Raw genomic sequence first — 20,632 nt, 5'->3', positions numbered from 1 at the left:
CCTGCCTCTGGTAAAGATCTAATCGCTTTGCAAAGACTTTGTTTTTGTTTTGATTCCACATATGAGTACTTGTGGGGTTTTTGTCTGACTTTTCGCTTAGTATAATGTCCTCAAGGTCCATCCATGTTGTCACAAATGGAAGGATTTCCCTCTTATTTATAGCTGAGTAATATTCGTGTGTCTGTGTGTGTGTGTATGGGTATTGTATATAAATCACATCCTCTTTATTCATTCTTCTGCTGTTGGACTCTTAGGTTGATACCAGCCTTGGCTTTTATAAATAATGCAATGAATATGGAGGTGAAGATATCTCTTTGAGATAGTGATGCCACTTATTTTGAATAAATACCCAGAAGTGGAATTGCTGGATCATATATGGTAGTTCTATTTTTAATATTTTTAGGAACATCCATACTGTTTTCCACAGTGGATGCACCAATTTACATTCATACCAACAGTGCACAAGAGTTCCCTTTCCTCCACATCTTCACCAGAAACTGCTATCTCTTATCTTTTTGATGACAGTCACTCTGACTGGTGTGAGGTGATATCTCACTGTAGCTTTGATTTGCATTTTGCTGATAAGTGAGGTTGAGCACCTTTTTCATGTACCTGTTGGCCGTTTGGATATCTTGTTTGGAAAAATGTCTATACAGGTAGTTGGCCTAGTTTTAATTGGATTGTTTGTGGCCTTTTTTGCTATTGAGTTGTGTGAATTCTTTATATATTTTAGATGTTAATCTCTTATGAGACACATGGCTTACAAATATTTTCCCCCATTTACTAGGTTAGGGTTAGGTTTAAGGTCCTACGTTTAAGTCTTTAATCAAGTTAATTTTTGTGACTGGTGGGAGACAGGGGTCTATTTTTATTCTCTTACATGTGAGCATCCAATTTTCCCTGTACCATTTATTGAAAAGACTGTTTCCCCCATTGAGTATTCTTGGCTCCCTTATCAAGTATTAGTTGACCATAATGCATGAGTTTACTTCTGGGGTCTCAATTCTGTTTCACTGATCTAGGTATATCTCTTTTTATGCCAGTACCATGTTGTTTTGATTATTATAGCTTTACAGTATAGCTTGAAAATCAGGAGACATGTGATACCTCCCACTTTGTTTTTAAGATTGCTCTGGCTCTCCAGTCTTTTGTGGTTCCACACAAATTTTAGGATTGTTTTTATTACTATTGTGAATAAAATTCCATACTATTGGAATATTAATAGAGATTTCTTTGGATCTATAGATGGCTTTGGGTAGTGTGGATATTTCAACAATATTAATTCTTCCAGTCCATGAACATGGGATATCTTTCCACTGATTTGTGTCTTCCTTAATTTAATCAATGTCTTGTAATTTTCAGTGTTCAGATCTTTTCTTTCCTTGGTCAAATTTTTTCCTAAGCATTTGTTTTTATGTATTGTAAATGGGATTATTTTCTTATTTCTTTCTCAGATAATTTTTTGTTAGTGTATAGAAACTCTGCTGGTTTTTATATGTTAATGCTGTATTGTGCAACTTTAGTGAAGTCATTGATGAGATCTAATACTTTTTGATTATGTTTACATTTTTCTCTATATAAAATCATGTCATCCTCAAATAGATAGTTTTTCCTCTTCCTTTCCAATTCTGGTATTTGTTTTTCTTGCCTGAGAGCTCTGGCTAAGGACTTCCAGTATTATTTTGAATAGAAGTGCTGAGTGGGCACCCCTTCTTGTTCCTGATCTTAGAGGAAAAGATTTCAACTTTTCACTACAGAGTATATATTGTTACTAGTGGGCTTGTCATCATGAATGGATATTGAATTTTGGCAAATTTTTTTCTGCATCTATTGATTTTTATCTTTTACTCCTTGTGGTGTATCACTTTTGTCTTGCATATATTAAACCATCCTTGCATCCCAGAGATAAATCCTATGTGATTATGGTGAATGCTCCTTTTCATGCTGCTGAATTCAGATTGCTAGTATTTTATTGAGAAATTTTGCATCTATACTCATTAGGAATATTGACCTGTAGTTGTCTTGTTTGTCCTTTTCTGGCTTTAGTATCAGGGTAATGCTGGCCTCTTCAAATGAATTTGGGAATGTTCCCTCCTCTTAGATTTATTGGAAAAGTTTGAGAAGGATTGGCATTCATTCTTCCTTAAATGTTTGGTAAAACTCACCAGTGAAGACATCTCGTCCTGGGCTTTCTTCATTGGGAGATTTTGATTACTAGTAAGCCTGCTCACTCAGGCTTACTAGTAATTGGTCTCCTCAGATTTCCCATTTCTTCATTTCAGTCTTGGTACATGATAAGTTTCTAAGAATTCATCCATTTCTTCTAGGCTGATCAGTTTGTTGGCATGTAGTCGTTCATAGTAGCCTGTTATGATCCTTTGTATTTCTGTACTAGCAGTTGTAATGTCTCCCCTTACATGTATAATTTTGCTGATTTGAGTCCTCTCTCTTTTTTTCCCTTTTTTAGTCTAGCAAAATGGTAATTTTGCTTATCATTTCAAAGAACCAACTTTTAGTTGTATAAATTTTTTCTATTATATTCCTTTTCTCTATTTCATTTATTTATTTATGCTCTTTATTATTTCCTTCCATTTATTAATTGAGTTTTAGTTTGTTCTTTTTTTGCCTAGTTTTAGGATCTTTTTATTTTCTTGATATATTTTTATCACTATGGACTTCCTGTTAAACTGCTTTCATTACATGTCATGAGTTTTGTTATGTTGTGTTTCCATATTTGTTTAATTCAGTATACTTTTTAGCTTCCCCTTTAATTTTTTCTTTGATCCACTGGGTGTTCAGACGAGTGTTGTTTAATTTCCACATATTTGGGAGTTTTCCAGTTTTCCTCATTTTTAGTTTTATTCCACTGTGGTCAGAGAAGATACTTGGTATAACTTCAACCCTCTTGAATTTGAAAGACTTGTTTTATGGCCAAATAAATGATCTATCCTACAATATGTTTTATGTGGAATTGAGAAGTGTATGTATTCTGATTTTGTTGAATAGAGTGTTCTGTATGTCTGTAGATCCATTTGGTGTATATTGTTGTTCAAAGCAACTGTTTCCTTATTGATTCTCTGTCTGGATGATCTACCCATTGCTGAGTTGGTGTATTAAAGTCCCCAACTATTATTCTATTGCTGTTTGTTTCTCCTTTTATTCCATTAGTAGTTGCTTTATGTTATGTGGTTTTTTTTGTGCTCCAGTTAAAACTTCTCATTTGTTAAATCTTCTTGATGGATTGATGATCCCTTTACCATAATAATAATGACCTTCTCTTTTTACCATTTCTAGTTTAAAGTTTGTCTTTAAGTATAGCCAACCCTTGTTTGTTTGGCTGTTGGTTTTTTTTGTCTTCTTTTGGTTATCCTTGCTTGAACTGTCCATTTCCATCACTGCACTCATGGTCTGTGTGTGTCTTTCAAGGTAAAGTGAATCTCTTGAAGTCAGCATATCATTGGATCTTGTCATTGTTTGATTTTAATCCAGTCAAACAATCTATGTCTTCTGGTTGGAGAATTTAATGCATTTAAAACAATTAATGATAGGTAAAAATTTACTATTGCTATTTTGTTAATTGTTTTGTAGACTTGTCATTCCCTGCATCTTACTTTGCTATCTTCTTTTGTAATTTGATGACTTTTTGTTTCAGTATGCTTCAAATTTATTATCTTTTGTGCACCTACTACAGGTTTTTCCTTTGTTGTTACCATGAGGCTTACATAAAGTATTTTAAAACCACAGCATCCACTTTTATACTGGTAAGAACTTTCATAACATTCCTAAACTTTACACTTTTATTTCTCCTCTCCTCATTTTAGGTTATTGATGTTACAGTTCACATATTTTATGTTGTGTATCCAATAAGAGATTATTATAGTTATGGTTATGTTTAACACATCGTTTTCTACCTTTTAAACTCAAGTTGTAAGTGAATTACACCCCACCATTACCATATTAGAGACTCTGAATTTGACTTTGACTACATATTTACCATTACCAGTGGGTTTTGTACCATCTTCATATGTTTTTACAGTGTTAACTACTGTCCTTTTACTTCCACTCAACTCTCTTTAGAGCTTCTTGCAAGACAGGTCTACTGGTAATGAATGCCCTCAACTTTTATTGAGAAACTCTTATCTCTCCTTCATTTCTGAAGGATAGTTTTGCCAGCTGTAGTGTTCTTGGCTGACAGGTTTTTTTCCTCAGTATTTTCAATATATCATCCCATTCTCTCCTGACCTGAACATTTACTGTTGAGAAATCCATCAATAGTCTTATGGGGGTTCCCTTGTATGCAACTTGTCAATTTTCTCTTGCTGCTTTAATTTTTTTTCCTTTGGCTTTGATTTTGACATAATTAAATTTGTCTTTGCCTTCCCTATTCATGTTCAACCTATTTGGTATCTTTTGGGCCTCATAGATCCAGACATCCCATTCTCTTCCCAGGATTGGGAAGTTTTCAGCCATTTTTGCTTTAAATATACTTTCTGTCCCTTTCTCTTTCTCTTCTCCTTCTGGGAGTCCCTCAATGCAAATATTTTCTTTTTTCTTTTGATGGTGTCCCATAAGTGCTTTAGACCTTCTTTATCCTTTTTCATTCTTTTTTATTTTCGCTGCTCTGTCTTCAGGGTCACTGATTCTTCTGCATGGTTAAGTCTGCTGTGGAAGCTCTCTATTGAATTCTTCATTCCAGTCATTGCATTATTGAGCTCTTGAATTTGTTTCTCGACGATTTCTATTTTCTATTGTTGAACTTCTCATTTTGTTCACGCATTGTTTTCCTTATTGTGCTTAGTTGTCTGTGTGTTGTTGAAGTTCACTGAACTTCTTTAAGAGGATTATCTGAAGTTTTTGCCTGACAGCTTGTAGTTCTCCATGTCTTTAGGGTCACTTATTGGAAATTTATGATTTTTTCGGGGTGGTGTCTTGTTTACCTGATTTTTCATGATCCTTGATTCCTTATGTTGGTATCTGCACATTTGAGTAGGTGGTCTCCTCTTCCAGACTTTACAGGTTCACTTTGGCGGAGAGTTCTTCACCAGTCTGTTCATCTTGGGATTCTAAACATGTCAGGTGATACTGTCCTTGGGCAGATGGGGCTTGCTGTCAGGGTCTATTTTGGGGTGAGGCAACTATCTGAACTGTGAGGTTGGAGAGGAGGTGCCACTGGCTGATAACAGTTGGATAAGTTTGCTTCCCAAGAGATGCTGTAGGATGGGGTCTGTGCTTTCCTGAGCTCTCTGGTCAGGCTTCCTTGACAGTGCAAACTGGGTACTATATTCACAGGTAGGTAGTGCTGTGAATTAGCTTCCCTGCCCTGGTTGGGCAGCAGAGTGGGCCCCAGAGCCTGCATGGCTGGTTGTCTGGGAACCTGAATCAGGCAAGTCTTTGCACAGAATATCCAGACCAGGTGGGGCCACAGTCTTGCCTACAGATAGGGAAAGCCATGGGCTGTGTCTCCATTCAGGTGCTACTGTAAGCAGGGCTGTGGGATGTGAAACAGAAGAACAAACCTGAGTTCCTATTGGATCTATTCCTTTAACTATAACCTTTGTGCTCTGTCCCTTGTGCTTAGTCATGCTGGCTCTGCACCTTCATAAAAGAATATTGCCTGTAGGCTGAAATATACAGATTGGCCCATTCTCAAGGCTCTGACCTTTAAAAGTATAACACTTTTCCATCCATACAGAGCTAAAATATTGCAGAACAGAAAATAACAATTGCCTTGTTGGCATTTTACAGGAGCATTATGACCTGACCTACACCAACAGCTGCAAGAACAAAGGATTCTGAAACCAAGAAGTTTGCAACAATAACCAGCCACACCTCCTCCCCTTTCAGTGTAGAAGAAGCCTGAATTCTAACTCAGGTAAGAGGGTTCCTTGGGACACCAGTCCACTATCTTCCCAGTCTGCTGGCTGCTTGGACTCTGTAACAGTTGGACTACACAGCTTCCCGTGTGCTCTGGTTATGTTCCTTGGTTGGGCCAGCTGAATGCTCTTGAGCAGTGGACAGAGATACAAATAGTTTTTCTGCCCTGGAGGGGCCCCTAGATAGGCCCCAAGATCACCCAAGTCTCTTGTGTGGGGATCAAATTAGGCAGAATTGTGCACCAAATTCCCTGGCTTGATGGACCAACATCCTAACTGCAGATGCAGGGCCACTGGCGGGGCTCTGCCCCAGTGCCACTGTAATTGGAGCTTCAGGATGGGCTACACGGATTCCCGGGAGCTCAGCTAAGGCTTTCTCCTCAGAGGGGCTAGGAGCTTCGCTCAGCCGGTTGGGGGCTTTAGCTTAGCTCCCCTGCCTGGGTTGCCTGGAGAAATAGCTCCAAGGACAGAAAGGCGCTTTGTTTGGGGTCTGGACTTCAGGGGAATCATTCCCCACCTTCCCTGACTCTGCTCCAGTGCTACTGGGCAGGGCAGCTTCCAGGTTGGTCCATGCTGGAGCCACACTCAGCCGTGGGTGGGTTATGACGCAGCTCCCCTCTGCTTGGTCAGAGGGGCAGACCAGGCTCCAGGTCTACTAAGCTCTTTGTCTGAGTTTGCGTATCAGGCAGACCTGCCCCCCACGAGTCCCCAGCCAGACTGCGCCTTCTTAGACCTGCAGGTGAGCAAAGGCTCTGGGTGGGACTTTGACTTGGGCTCTGCGGGCAGGAACCTGGTCTGTCCAGGTCCCAGGGCTGGTGCTGCAAGCCCCTCCCCCTTCTCTGTCCCTACACGATTCCCGGGGCGAAGCCTGCAGACTCCCCATGATTCTGGTGAGGCAGGACCAGAGTGGGGCTCCCGAGAAGCAGCTGCCGTGCTGGCGTCTGGATGTCCCCCCGGGCTCTCTCCCCACACCGAGCCCTCTGTGTGGAGTGCTGTCAGAGTGTAGCTGTTTCTCTTACCTTCTTATGGTGTGTCTGTGGTGCAGCTGCACCCCCTGTTCTAGGGTTTCACGGTGGGGTCTTGTCCATGAAGAGTTGTTAGTTGCTGTTCTTGGGAGGGGAGCAAAGTCTTGTGACGTCACTCCTCTGTGTAACTTTAATTTTAATATGAGCCACGGGAAGGTATTACTGTGTTCATCTTGGACAGATCCTGAGAGAATCAAATAATTAGGATACTTTGATAGCTTTGATAGCTTGAAATAAAGGTAAAATCTGTTAAGAAGCTTGAAATAATTGTTAAGGAAAAAATACGTATTTATGTGAAAGGTTAACTGAAACTTTCCTTAAAGGTAGTCCCTCTTTTGTAGTTTATTTTAAAGTCTAATTTGAGAACCAATTAATTTTTAATTTCCCTCATGATTAGTTCCCAATCAAACCCATCTTGACCAATCTTTCAGTCCCTTGGAAAATTCCCTTTATCTAGGCCATGTTTTGCTCATGAATTTAAAAGGCAGAAAGACTGGTGATCTGAAATGGTATTGCCCCAAACCACAAAATTCAACAGAAATGCATCATGTTCCACAAACATTTCACTTGCGTTTCAGATGAAATTAAATCATATCAATTAACATTTAAGAAAATAGACCAGGTGGAGACTAAGTGACACATACTAATTAACCTGTCGGTTAGACCTCAGAATAAACCCATCTTAGTGCATATCTGTGAACACCTTATAAGTGTGTCCTTGACTTTGGAGGGAGGGATTTGGAACTTGTCTCTTTAAAAATTCAGCCAATCTGCTGAGTGAAAATTGTACAAGCACGTACACTGATGTAAGCACACACTCAACACCCATACGTATTAATCCATTTTGGGAAGTGCTCTCCTCAAAACAAAATCTGCAGTTGCAAAATAGTGTGTTATCAGATGATGGTACCATGCAGTAGTTCTAACAGTAAAATCTCAACATTCTCACCTAACTTTCAGCTGATGGAAAAGTCAATAGCAGCCATTATTTGATAGCTAGGGATTCTACTATTGAAAGGTAAAAATGAAGGAAGGAAAGACAGCTGACTATATTGTCCATCAAATTTCCAAATTAAGGGCATTGACGTGTATTTTGAAATCTTATAGAGAACTGGGAAGGAAGGAAACAGAAAGAGAAAGATATAGAAAGACAGGGAGATAGGGCAATGGATAAAGGGGGAGAGGGATGTAGGGAGAGGGAGAGAAGTTAGCAGTATTTGTAACTCTTTGTCTGCATTAATAAGGATTTTCTCTGCACTTGCAACTAAAGAAAATACAAAAGTCAGTCATTTGCTGAGGCTGGCATCACACTATGAGTGGTAGCAATATATTAGGTTTTCATTTAGATATTGCTGCCTAGAAGATGTGTTTACACCTCCTAACCTGAGGGGTTTTTGCTTAAGAGAGCTGTGCAAGTAATAATTGCTAAATAGGGTTTAAAAAACTGGGAAAGCATCTAATGCTCGCATCTAAAGCATTTAACGTCCTGAGGTATCTGCTCTCTGATGGGTTCACAGAAAGTTATCATTTTTAGAAGTGTTTTTTCCCTTGTTGTTAGTGTGGGCAAGAGGCTCCCTCTAGCTCTCTACATCCAAGGAAGAATCCAGAAGCCCTGTTTTTAATTTTTTGAAAAGTATATTTTGACAGAACTAACAAAATGAATTCCCGTTAATATAACATTTTGATTCAGTTTGTGTAAATATAACCATATGATCCAATTTATAGGCTATACTTGTATGTGTTCATTTTAAAAATGTAAGTGGATGGAATGATTGATATTATTTGAACAGGAACTTAGTTTAAAATTTAGTTGTCACCTAATATTCTAAGACACGTTAAGTTCATCTAAATACTTTTAAAGATGAATGCTGTAACATGCTGCCACTCAAATTCAGGCCATGCAAATTCAGATCTGGTGTCTACTAATCCTTTATATATTTCTGGCTATTTTATTTTCCTGAAAGCCTCGTTACCCTAGAAAATTTCCACAGGTGCATTTGGGGAAGGAGACTCTGCATGAGACTTCCGTAGAGGGAGGTGGCCCACCCATCAATCAAAGGTGTCCTCAATCAGCTCTGACCTCTGACCTGTGACTGAGCTGGGGTCTGCAGAAGCAGTGAAGCCTCCTTAACCTGCATCACGGTGACTCATGGCTACATTGAGGTCATCTCAACTGGAGTACTTCCTCTCATACAGAGTAAGTCACTTTTTAAGTAGTTGGCTCATGAATTTCACTACAATGATCAATTAGCCACAGAATCATTTAAACCAAGTCATTCTCTTTACCATTTTTTCTGCTGTCATTTATAGTATAATTTTATATAATTTAAATATGTATGAATATTAATGTATATAATATGCAAACATACATGTGCCAGATATTTTCAGATAGGACAAAGCACGTTTAGGTGCTGGATTAGAAGACTTGAAGAATTAAAAGCCAGGCATGTGGTTATTGCGTTAGTTCACTTACCTAGAAATGAGTGTCAAAGCTGTATCAAAACGTGAAGTAATGATTTCTGAAGCATTTCCTTACTTGGGAAACTCTGTGATTAAAAAACAGTTGAAAAGGCACTCCAGTCCATGTAAAGAATATATATGACTATTAATTACAGCTACCAATAATTTATATTCTTAAATTCAGTTTCCATAGATTTTCCTTCCCTCCCCCTCCCCTGGAACATAACTCTTTCTTATATAGAATCAACTAAAAAAAGAACACAAAATCAGAAAGAGCAGTTAGCCAGAGACCCAAATTTAGTATGTTAATAACAAAAATAAAGCATGGAAATAAAATGTGGTAGTTATGCAAATTTGTGAATACATTATAGATAACTTATTATTGTTTTTGTTGTTTTGAATACGTATTTCCATGGCAACCTGTGGATCATAATACATATGGTCCTTTAGAGATTTCAAAAATATCCTTGTAAATGCAAACTCTCCTAATGTTTAAAATCTCAGGAGGCAAAAATGTTGCAGCAAACTATCATAGTTTAAAATTATACTTAGCTTAATGTTTATAAATATTTAGTATCTATTGAAAATACAATTTCTTTAGGAAAAATAGGCAGACATTTATATTTGGTAGCTGCTTTTCACCTTAGCATATTTTTATGACACTAAGCGTAATTATTATTATATTTATGCAATTTGACATTATGTTTCCCAGTGTTTCTTGCATTTCTGAAGGTGAACTGGTGAAAACACCTCCTGGGATTCATGCTCTGTATCTCCTTTGAGCCTCAGTTTATTTTATCCATAAAATTCGGGGGTTCTCTAACAATTTATCTTTAGTAAGTGGTGCAACCATTTGTCATGCCAATCTAGGCAAATCCTTAAACTCTTGCAGGTTTGTTCCATTCCATGTAAAGGGAAGGGCCAACATGGACAAATACTCCCCTACGTGTTAATAAATTTAGTTGCTTTCTTCCAGGTTGTAGAGAGCATTCTCTATATTCAAATGAACAGTAATACTTTCCTCTCTGCAAAACCCTAAATAAAGGAAAGTAAAAATATCTTGGTATTAAATAGATGAATCCAATCAGAAATGCTGAAAATATTTTTGCACTTTTTCTTACTTAAATTCAATGATTACATCATTCAGTTCCTATGTTGACATCACAATAATGTAAATGTTTTTCAATTGAAAGTGGAGGAGCAAGAGTAGTTTGTTTCCTAGTCTATATAACCTTAAAATTAATGTCCATCACTCACTGAATGATTAAACTATTATTACACAACTCTAGGAAAAATATCAGGTCGCAAGAGTAACATTAGGGAATATGGTAGAGAAGCAAGTGCCAGGAACCTGTTTCTCCACCTAGAAAATAATTTTATGGCACAAAATGGCTGAAGTGACTCTATCCTGAAACACTGGACTCTATTTGAATACTTGCTGCTTCCAGGAGAAAGCTTGGTTGGTAAGTTACAGTTAATATTGGTTGATTTTTGTCTTCAAGATGGTAGTGGCTCTCTATCCCACATCCCTGAGCCCTGTGCCAAGCAGCGGAGGGGAGGGCAGCCTGTGTTTCAGGCATGGCTTGTTGGAGCCAAGATGGGCAATTAGGGCCTTGTCCTCCAAATACTGGGGTTATGAGTTCTGACTGCTGATAGATGCTTCTGATCACCAAGATTCAATACAGAGGCTGGCCCTCATTGTTTCACCCGACCAGCTAAAGAGGCTCCAGAAAATTTAAAGAAACCACGCCTGGATTTTTCTTGGACATTCAAAAAGAGCAGGGAATATACGGGAATTTAGAAAGCCATCGCACATGCCCGAGGAGAGAGGCAGGCTCAGAAAAGAACTAAGGCCTTAAGCTTTCACCTCAAGCTGATTACCAGCAGAAGACACAGTACAACAATCAAACCAAACAGCAATTCTCCCCCGTGAAAGGGGGATAATTTGATTTTCATATTACCATATTAAATATGATTCAAATGCAAATTTTCAACAGAAAAATCGCAGGGTATGCCAGGAAACAGAAAAGTATGGCTTATTTAAAGGAACAAAAAAAGTGGATAGACAACATACCTTAGGAAACTCAACATCAGACTTCATGGACAAAGACTTGAAGACGGCTGTCTTACAAATTCTTAAATAGCTAAAAGAAGACACTGGCAGGAAAATCATGCATGGAGGGAGTGAGAATACCAATAAAGAGATAAAATTACAAAAAGAACCAGAAATAAATTCTGGAGCTTAAAAGTCCAATAATTTAAAAATGCAACAGAGATTTGACAAGCAGAAGAAGGAATGTGCAAACATGAAGATATAACATTGAAAATTATTGAGTTGCACAAATAGAAAAAAAAGAACCAAGAAAAGTGAACAGAGCCTAAGCAATCTGTGGGACATCATCAAACAGATCAACATTTGCCACTGTGGGAATTCCAGAAGAAGAACAGGGAAAACATTTGCAGAAAGAATGACTGAAAACTTACTAAATTTGAAGAAATACATGAATCTAGAAGTCCCAGAAGCTCAATGAACTCCAAGTACGTTAAACTCAAAGAGATCCAAACAAAGACACATGATAATCAAACTATTAAAAGACGAGGAGGACCCTGAAAGCAGCCAGAGAAAGGTGACTCCTCATATACAAAGGATCATCAACAACTTTCAGTCAATTTCTCATGAAAAGCCTTGGAGACCAAAAGGCAATGGGCTGATATATTCAAAGCGCTCAAAGAAAAAATTGTGAAGTTAGAATTACATACCCAGCAAAACTGTCCTTCAAAATTGAGGAAGAAAAACAAAAGCTGAGGGAGTTTATTGCAACTAGATCTGGCTTGGGAGAAATGCTAAAAGTAGTCTTTCAGGTTAAGATGAAAGAAAACTAGATAGTCATTTCAAGCCTTACAAAGAATTAAAAATCTCCATTGAAAGTAAATTCATGCGCGGTGCGCGCAGCGGCGGCGGCGGCGGGGAGACCCGTACTCACCTCCGGCGGGCGGCGGGCAGCCGCGGCCAGCCGTCTCCAGGCGGCAGTGAAGTCAGGCGGCGGAGCTCGTGGACTCCGGCAGACCAGGGAGAACAAGGTCCCTAGCTGGAAGGCAGCCGCAGCGCAGCCCAGCCACCTCAGGAATGGAATCAGACAGATGTGGAGCAGTAGATGAAGCCCGCAATTCCTACTTACGGAAAGGCCCAAAAACGTCTGCCTGGTGCCGGAGGGTGTGCACAGCTGCCATAGTCGCTGGCTCCAAGTCCCTGTATTTCTGTCGCCGACGATTCAGTACAAACGCTACTACCCACGCAAGTGAAAGCAGTCCAGATAATTTTGAGAGTACATATTTTCTTCTCCTATCATGGTCCCAGCGTTAATATACAGATAATGCTTACTGCGAAGATGCCAACGTGCGAAATACTAGAAATTAGGAACGCCAGAAAAGCAGCAGATGTATCTTTAATGAATAAAGGAATTCTAAAGACGTTAATGATAACTTAAAAGGGGGTGATAGAGAGGGCAAATCAACAATAGAAAGGGGAAGAAAGGGAGGTAAACAGATGAGAGAAGCCGTGAAGGATACGGGAAACATTAAAAAGCAAAAGCCCAGAACTCTCTCCATGCAGCAGTCACGAAGAATTTCAACGGTTTAAAAGCGCTATTGTCTCCCAATAAATTGAGTTATATCCTGCTTCCCAGGAAACATAGTTAGGAAAAGTAAGCATTAAAATATATTTTCAAATACTGTGACTATACTGGGTTTTTCTATAAGGAATATCTGTCGTTTCAACAGAGGAAAAAAATATAACCTTCATACAAAGTAAACTATTTAGTGGATATTTATTCTTTTAAAACAAAGTATTATCGAAGAGGTTATTAATCAAAAGAAGAAATACCAGTGTCCATAGACATACACAGTCCACCCATGTATTCACATCATTGTAATAAATTTTCCTGGAATGGCATGGATTTCAAGTGGGAGATGAAGTAGGAGGTCTAAAAAAAAATTATCCCTAGTATTAAGCTCTAACAAAACAGCGTAGAAATGAATTATTTTATGTACCTATATAAAAATAAATATGTTCACATTTGTCATTTTTTAAAAGTTAAAAAAAAGTAAATTCATGCCAAAGTATAAAATTTAGCATTATTGTAATTTTGATATGTAACTATTTTTTACTATCTACATAATTTAAGAGACAAACAATTATGAATCTATGTTATTGTGAATGCGAGGTGTAAAGATATAATCCATGGTATAAGTAACAGGAAGGTAGCGGGGTGGGCAGAAGGGACAGAGATGTATAGGAGCAGAGACTTTTTTTTATGCTATTGAAATTAAGTTGATATAAATTCAGATTGGATTGTTTTAACATTAGGATGTTAATTGTAATCCCCATGGTAACCACAAAGAAGGTATCTATAGAATAGTGTGTAACAGGAAATCAAGGGAATCAAAGTTTCACTACAAGAAGATTAACCTAAAACAAAACGCAGTAATAGAGGAAATGGGGGGAAAAGCTACAAAACTGAGGTGGCAGAATCAAGATGGCAGAGTAGGAAGATACAGAACTCACCTCCCCCAAAAAACACATCAAAAATACATCTACATGTGGAACAATTCTCACTGAAACCTGGAGACTGGCAGAAAGATTCCTGTACCACCAAGGCTGTAAGAAGAATCCACACAGATTCAGGTAGGATGGGAAGAGAACCATCAGGTCAGGACCTGTGCCCTTGAAGGGGACACAGAGGAAAATGGAGATTACATGAGCAGAGATCCACCCTGGGGAGTGAGCAGTTAGAGCCATATATTGGGCACCCCAGCCCTGAGGTCCAAATAAGGGAAGACGAGGCCCCTTGACTTGCTGGAGGGCCAGTGGGACTACAAAGAGGGCTGTGGGGAGCCCTGGTGAGCCCTTCTCACTCTGCTGGTGAGAAGCACACAAATGCTTGCTTGCTCCCAAGGCAGGGCACGAGGGCAGCTGAAACCACATGGGTAGCTGACTGGTTTCTTGTTACCGCCCCAGCACATGCCCCAGCCTGAGCCAAGCAAACACTCCAGCCCCACTTACTTCATGTAACGGCTCCACACTGGAGCGAGAGCTGCCACGACGGAGCAAAGATTTCAGCCATGAGATGCTGAGTTGGCTCAAACCCAAAGCAGTGACTGAGCTGGGCAGGGGCAGTCATTGCTGGTGCTTACACGCGCATCCGAGGCAGTCTGTATCTCTGACAGCAGCTGCACCTCCACAGCCCATGCCCAGGACCATACCAAGTGCCCATGCCAGCCCCTCTTGTTCCAGGCCTGTTCCCCTCTGGGGCAAGGGTGCTAGTGCTGGGAGGGAGAAGAGCACACACTTAGAGGGAAATGAGCTGACTCAGACTCCAGCGACTTGAGACCCATCCCCACTGCTGATGGGGAGGGGATGGCCACTGAGCAGAGAAGCCCTGCCTCATACCTGGCTCTGGTGCTAGCCCTCAATCTCCAGCCCCACCTCCTACCAAGGTGACAGCTGCCAGCATACCCTGGGGGAAGACGTGACGTGTTCACTTCAAATCCAGCTCTCCCACCACAGCCACTGGACACATGCGGGCTGTACAGCAATGCCCCCATATAAGGACATCCCTGCAAGACTGCAATAGGTAACTGTTTCACCTAACTTCATAGAGACAGAAAGTTAAGCAAATGAGGAGAGAGAGAGCAGGTGTCCCAATTCAAAGAGCAAGAAAAACATCTGAAAAAAAAATGAAACAGAAATAAAGAATTCAAAGCATTAGTAATAAGAATCCTAACTAAATGAGGAAAAGAATAGATGAATACAGAATTTTAACAAGGAACTAGAAAGAATTAAAAAGAGCATGTCAGAACTGAAGAATACAATAACTGAAATGGAAAACAGAGTAGAAGGAATGAACAGGTGACTACATGCTAAACAATGCCTAAGTAATCTGGAAGATAGAATAATGAAATCACCCAATCAGAACAGCAAAAAGAAAAAAATTTTAAAGGAGAACAGTTTAAATAAGACATCTTTGGAAGAAATACAGATGGCCAATAGGCACATGAAAAGATGCTAACATCACTAATTACTAGAGAAATGCAAATCAAAACTACAATGAGGTACCACCTCACACCAGTCAGGATGGCCAGCATTAAAAAGTCTACAAATAACAAATGCTGGACAGGGTGTGGAGAAAAGGGAACCCTCCTTCACTGTTGGTGGGATGTAAGTTGGTGCAGCCACCGTGGAAATCAGTATGGAGGTTCCTCAGAAAAATAAAAACAGAACTGCCATTATGTTCCAGCAATCCCACTCCTGGGCATATATCCAGACAAAACTATAATTCAAAAAGATACATGCACCCCAACGTTCAGAGCACTATGCACAATACCCAAGACATAGAAACAACCTAAATGTCCATCGATAGATGAATGGATAAAGAAGATGTGGTGTGTGTGTGTGTGTGTGTATAATATATATACATTACATATATAAATATATATATACACACACACATGCACACATAATGGAATATTACTCAGCTATAAGAAAGGATGAAATAATGCCATTTGCAGCAACATGGATGCAAACAGAGATTATCATACTAAGTGAAGTAAGTCAGATAAAGACAAATACCATATGATATCACTTATATGTAGAATCTAAAATATGACACAAATGAACCTATCTATGAAACAGAATCATGGACATAGAGAACAGACTTGTGGTTGCCAAGGGGGGAGGGTGAGGGAGGGATGGGGTGGGAGGTTGGGGTTAGCAGATGTAAACTTTTATATATAGAGTGGATAAACAAGGTCCTATTGTTGTTCAATATCCTATGATAAATCATAATGGAAAACAATATTAGGAAAAAAATGTATATGTATAACTGAAAAAAAGAGATCTTTGGAGTAAAATCAAGTGTACCAACATTCACAATGTAGGGATCCCAGCAGGAGAAGACAGAGAAGGGGGTTGAAAATGTATTTAATGAAATTATGGCTGGAAGTTTCCCAAACCTGACCAAACCTGAAGGAAACAGATATCTAGATACTGGAAAAACAGAGGGTCCAAACAAGTTGAACCCAAAGAGACCCACACCAAGACATATCAATATGAAAAAGGCAAAAGATAAAGTTAATTCTAAAGAGAAAAAGAGTCATATAAAATGGGAACTCCCATAAGGCTATCAACTGCTTTTTCTGTGGAAACATGCAGGCCACAAGAGAGTGGCATGATATATTCAAAGTGCTGAAAGGAAAAAACCTGTAACCTAGGATACTCTACCCAGCAAGATTATCATTTAGAATTGAAGGAGAGATAAAGAACTTCTTAGGCAAGCAAGAACTAAAAGTTCTTCAATACTAAACTGACACTAAAAGAAATGTTAAAGGGTCTTCTCTAAGTGGAAAAGATTATAAAGACGTAGAGGAAAGGTAAAATCCAACTAGTAAAGGAAAATATATTGTAAAGGCTGAGTATCAATCACTTAAATAAGCTAAAATGAGGGTTAAAAAACAAAGAGTTGTCAAATCATGTAAAAATACAATAGTCAGGAAAGGGACAAACATGAAGATTAAAATATGACATCAAAAGCAAAATGTGAGGGAGACGAGTAAAAAAAAAAAATGTAGCTCTTTCAGAATGTGTTTGAACTTGAAGGAATATATGTTTAAAACAAATACAGTCATAGGTCAAGATATATGAACCCCACAGTAAACACGTATCAAAAACCTTCAATAGACACACAAAAATAAGAAAGGAACACAAGCATACCACTGAAGAAAATCCTCAAACCAGTGCAAAAAACTAAAAGAAGAAAAGAACATGGGGAAAAAAATCAGAAAACGAGTAATAAATGGCAATAAGTACAAAACTATCAATAATTTTCAATGTCAATGGACTAAATGCTCCAATCAGAAGATATAGGGTGGCTGATTGGAAAAAACTAACAAAACCCATCTCTACTCTGCTTACAAAAGAGTCCTTTTAGAATTAAAGAGGATGGTAAAGGATATTTCATGCAAATGAAAATGACAAGAGAGCTGGGGGTAGCAATACTCATATCAGACAAGATAGACTTTAAAACAAAGGCTACAACAAAAGTAGAAGGACGTTATATAATAAAGGGATCATTACAAGAAAAGATATTACACTTTTTAACATATATATACCCAATATAGGGGCACATAAATATATAAAGCATATATTATCAGATATAAATGGAGAAATGAAAACAATACAATAATAGTAGGAGACTTTAATACCACACTTACATCAATGGACAGATCAACCAGACAGAAAATCAATAAGGCAACAGTGGTTTTAATCAACACAACAGACAAGTTGGACTTAATAAGTATCAACAGGACATTCCACCCAAAAAGAGCAGAGTACACTTTTTTTTTTCAAATGCACATAGAATGTTTTCAAACATTACAGAAAGAAATCAATTACAAGAAGAAAAATGGGAAAATGACAAACATGTAGAGAATAAATAACATGCCACTAACAAAAGCAGCATGTCAATGAAGAAACCAAAAAGCCTAAAGTCATCAGAAAGAAGGAAATAAATATCAGAGAGGAAATAAAATAGAGACCAAAGAAGCAATTAAAGAGATGAAACCGGGCTTCCCTGGTGCCGCAGTGGTTGAGAGTCCGCCTGCCAATGCAGGGGACACAGGTTCGTGCCCCAGTCTGGGAGGATCCCACATGCCGCAGAGCAGCTGGGCCCGTGAGCCATGGCCGCTGAGCCTGCGCATCCGGAGCCTGTGCTCCGCGACGGGAGAGGCCACAACAGTGAGAGGCCCGCGTACCAAAAAAAAAAAGAAAAGAAAAGATGAAACCAAGAGCTGGTTCTTTGAAAAGATAAAGAAAATTGCTAAACCTTTGTCCAGGCTCATCAAGAAGAAAAGAGAAAACCCATATAAAAAGAGAAATGAACAGGAATATATAATTGATACCACAAAATACAAGAAAAACCATGAGAATACCACAGTTATATGATAACAAATTGGGCTTTACAATATATTTTCCTTTACTAGTGGGATTTTACCTTTCCTCGACGTCTTGTTATCATCTTTTCCACTTAGAGAAGACCCTTTAACATTTCTTTTAGTTTCAGTTTAGTACTGAAGAACTTTTAGTTCTTGCTTGCCTAAGAAGCTCTTGATCTCTCCAATTCTAAATGATAATCTTGCTGGGTAGAAATATCCTAGGTTACAGGTTTTTTCCTTTCAGCACTTTGAATATATCATGCCACTCTCTTGTGGCCTCCAAGTTTCCACAGAACTTTGTGTCAATGTGCCAAGATGGAAGCAGGAAGAAAGAGACTTTCTGAATAGAACAATCACTTGTAGTGAAATTGAATTTATAATTAAAAAAACAAACTCCTAGAAAACAGAAGTCAGAACAGGATGGCCTCATAGGCAAATTCTACCAAGCATATAAAGGACAGACTATCTATCTTTCTCAAACCATTCCAAAAAAAGTGAAGAGGAGGGAACACTCCCAAATTCATTCTATGAGGCCGTCATTACCCTGATACCAAAACCAGACACAGAAACTATAAAAATGGAAATCACAGGGCAATGTCTTTGATGAATATAGGTGCAAAAATCCTCAACAAAATATTAGCAAACTGAATCCAACATATATAAAAAGGATCATACACCATGATCAAATGGGATTTATTCCAGGGATGCAAGGATGGTTAAACAGTTGCAAAGTTAGGTGATAATGTTCCATTAACAAAAAGATGAATAAAAATCACATGATCATCTCAACAGATGCAAGAAAATTGTTTGACAAAATTCAACATCCATTCACGATTAAAAGAACTCTTAATCAAAGTTGATATAGAGTGAACATATCTCAACATAAGAAAGACAGTTTATGTGAAGATCATACTCAAAAGTAAAAAGCTGAAAGTCCTTCCTCTAGATTCAGGGACAAGAAAAGCATGCCCACTCCCACTACTTCTATTTAACATGGTATTGGAAATCCTAGCCACAGCAATTACACAAGGAAAAGAAATAAAAGGCATCCTAATTGGAAAGGAAGAAGTAAAACTGTCACTATCTACAGATGATATGACACCATATATAGAAAACTCTAACATCTCCACCAAGAAAATATATTAAAAGTAATAAACAAATTCAGTTAAGTTACAGGATACAAGATTAATATACAGAAATCTGCTGCTTTTCTACACACTAATAATGAACAATCAGAAAGAGAGAGCATAAAACAAACAAAAACAATCCATTTAAAATTGCATCAAAAAGAATAAAATACCTAGGAATAAACTTAACCAAGCGGTTGAAAGAAATTTATGCTGAAAACTAAAACACGGATGAAGGAAATTGTAGATAACAGAAAGAAACGGAAAAATATACCATGTTCTTGGATTTAAAGACTTAATATTGTTAAAATGCCCATATTACCCAAAGCAGTCTATAGATTTAATACAATCCCTATCAAAATATCCATGACATTTTTCATAGAACCAGAAAAATAACTCTAAAATTTATATGGAACCACAGAAGACCCCCAATTGCCAGAGCAGTCTTGTGAAAAAAGAACAAAGCTGGAGGTATCAGACTCCCTGACTTCAGTTTATATTACAAAGCTACGTCAATCAAAACAGCATGGTACTGGCACAGACACATAGATCAATGGAACCAAATAGAGAGCTAGAAATAAATCCATGCATTTACAGTCAATCTATGAAAAAAGCTGCAAGAATATCCAATGGAGAAGAGAAATTCTCTTCAATAAGTGGTGCTGGGAAAACTGGACAGCTACAGGTAAAACAGTGAAATTAGAACATTCTCTGACACTATATATACAAAGTCAAAATGGATTAAAGACTAAATGTAAAACCTGAAACCGTAAACTCCTAGAAGGGAATACAGGCAGAACACTCTGACATATACCATAGCAATATTTTTTTTTTGATCTTTCCCCTAAGGGAAAAGATATAAAAGAAAAATAAATAACTGGGACATAATTAAACTTAAAAGCCTTTGCACAGCAAATGGTACGATCGACAAAATAAAAAGACAACACACTGAATGGGAGATATAGTCTGCAAATGATATGACATTTAGGAGTTAATATGCAAAATACAGAAACAGATCATACAATGGATCAAAAACAGACAGCCCAATTAAAAATTGGCAGAAGACCTGAATAGACATTTTTCCAAATAAGATATACAGATGGCCAACAGACAAATGAAAAGATGCTCAATATCATTAATCAGAGAAATGCAAATCAAA

The sequence above is a fragment of the Monodon monoceros genome, unplaced genomic scaffold, assembly GCF_005190385.1.
Source record: "Monodon monoceros isolate NGI ecotype Baffin Bay Population unplaced genomic scaffold, NGI_Narwhal_1 Super_Scaffold_5, whole genome shotgun sequence".
Taxonomy (NCBI): domain Eukaryota; kingdom Metazoa; phylum Chordata; class Mammalia; order Artiodactyla; family Monodontidae; genus Monodon; species Monodon monoceros.
This window is presented reverse-complemented; position numbering follows the sequence as displayed.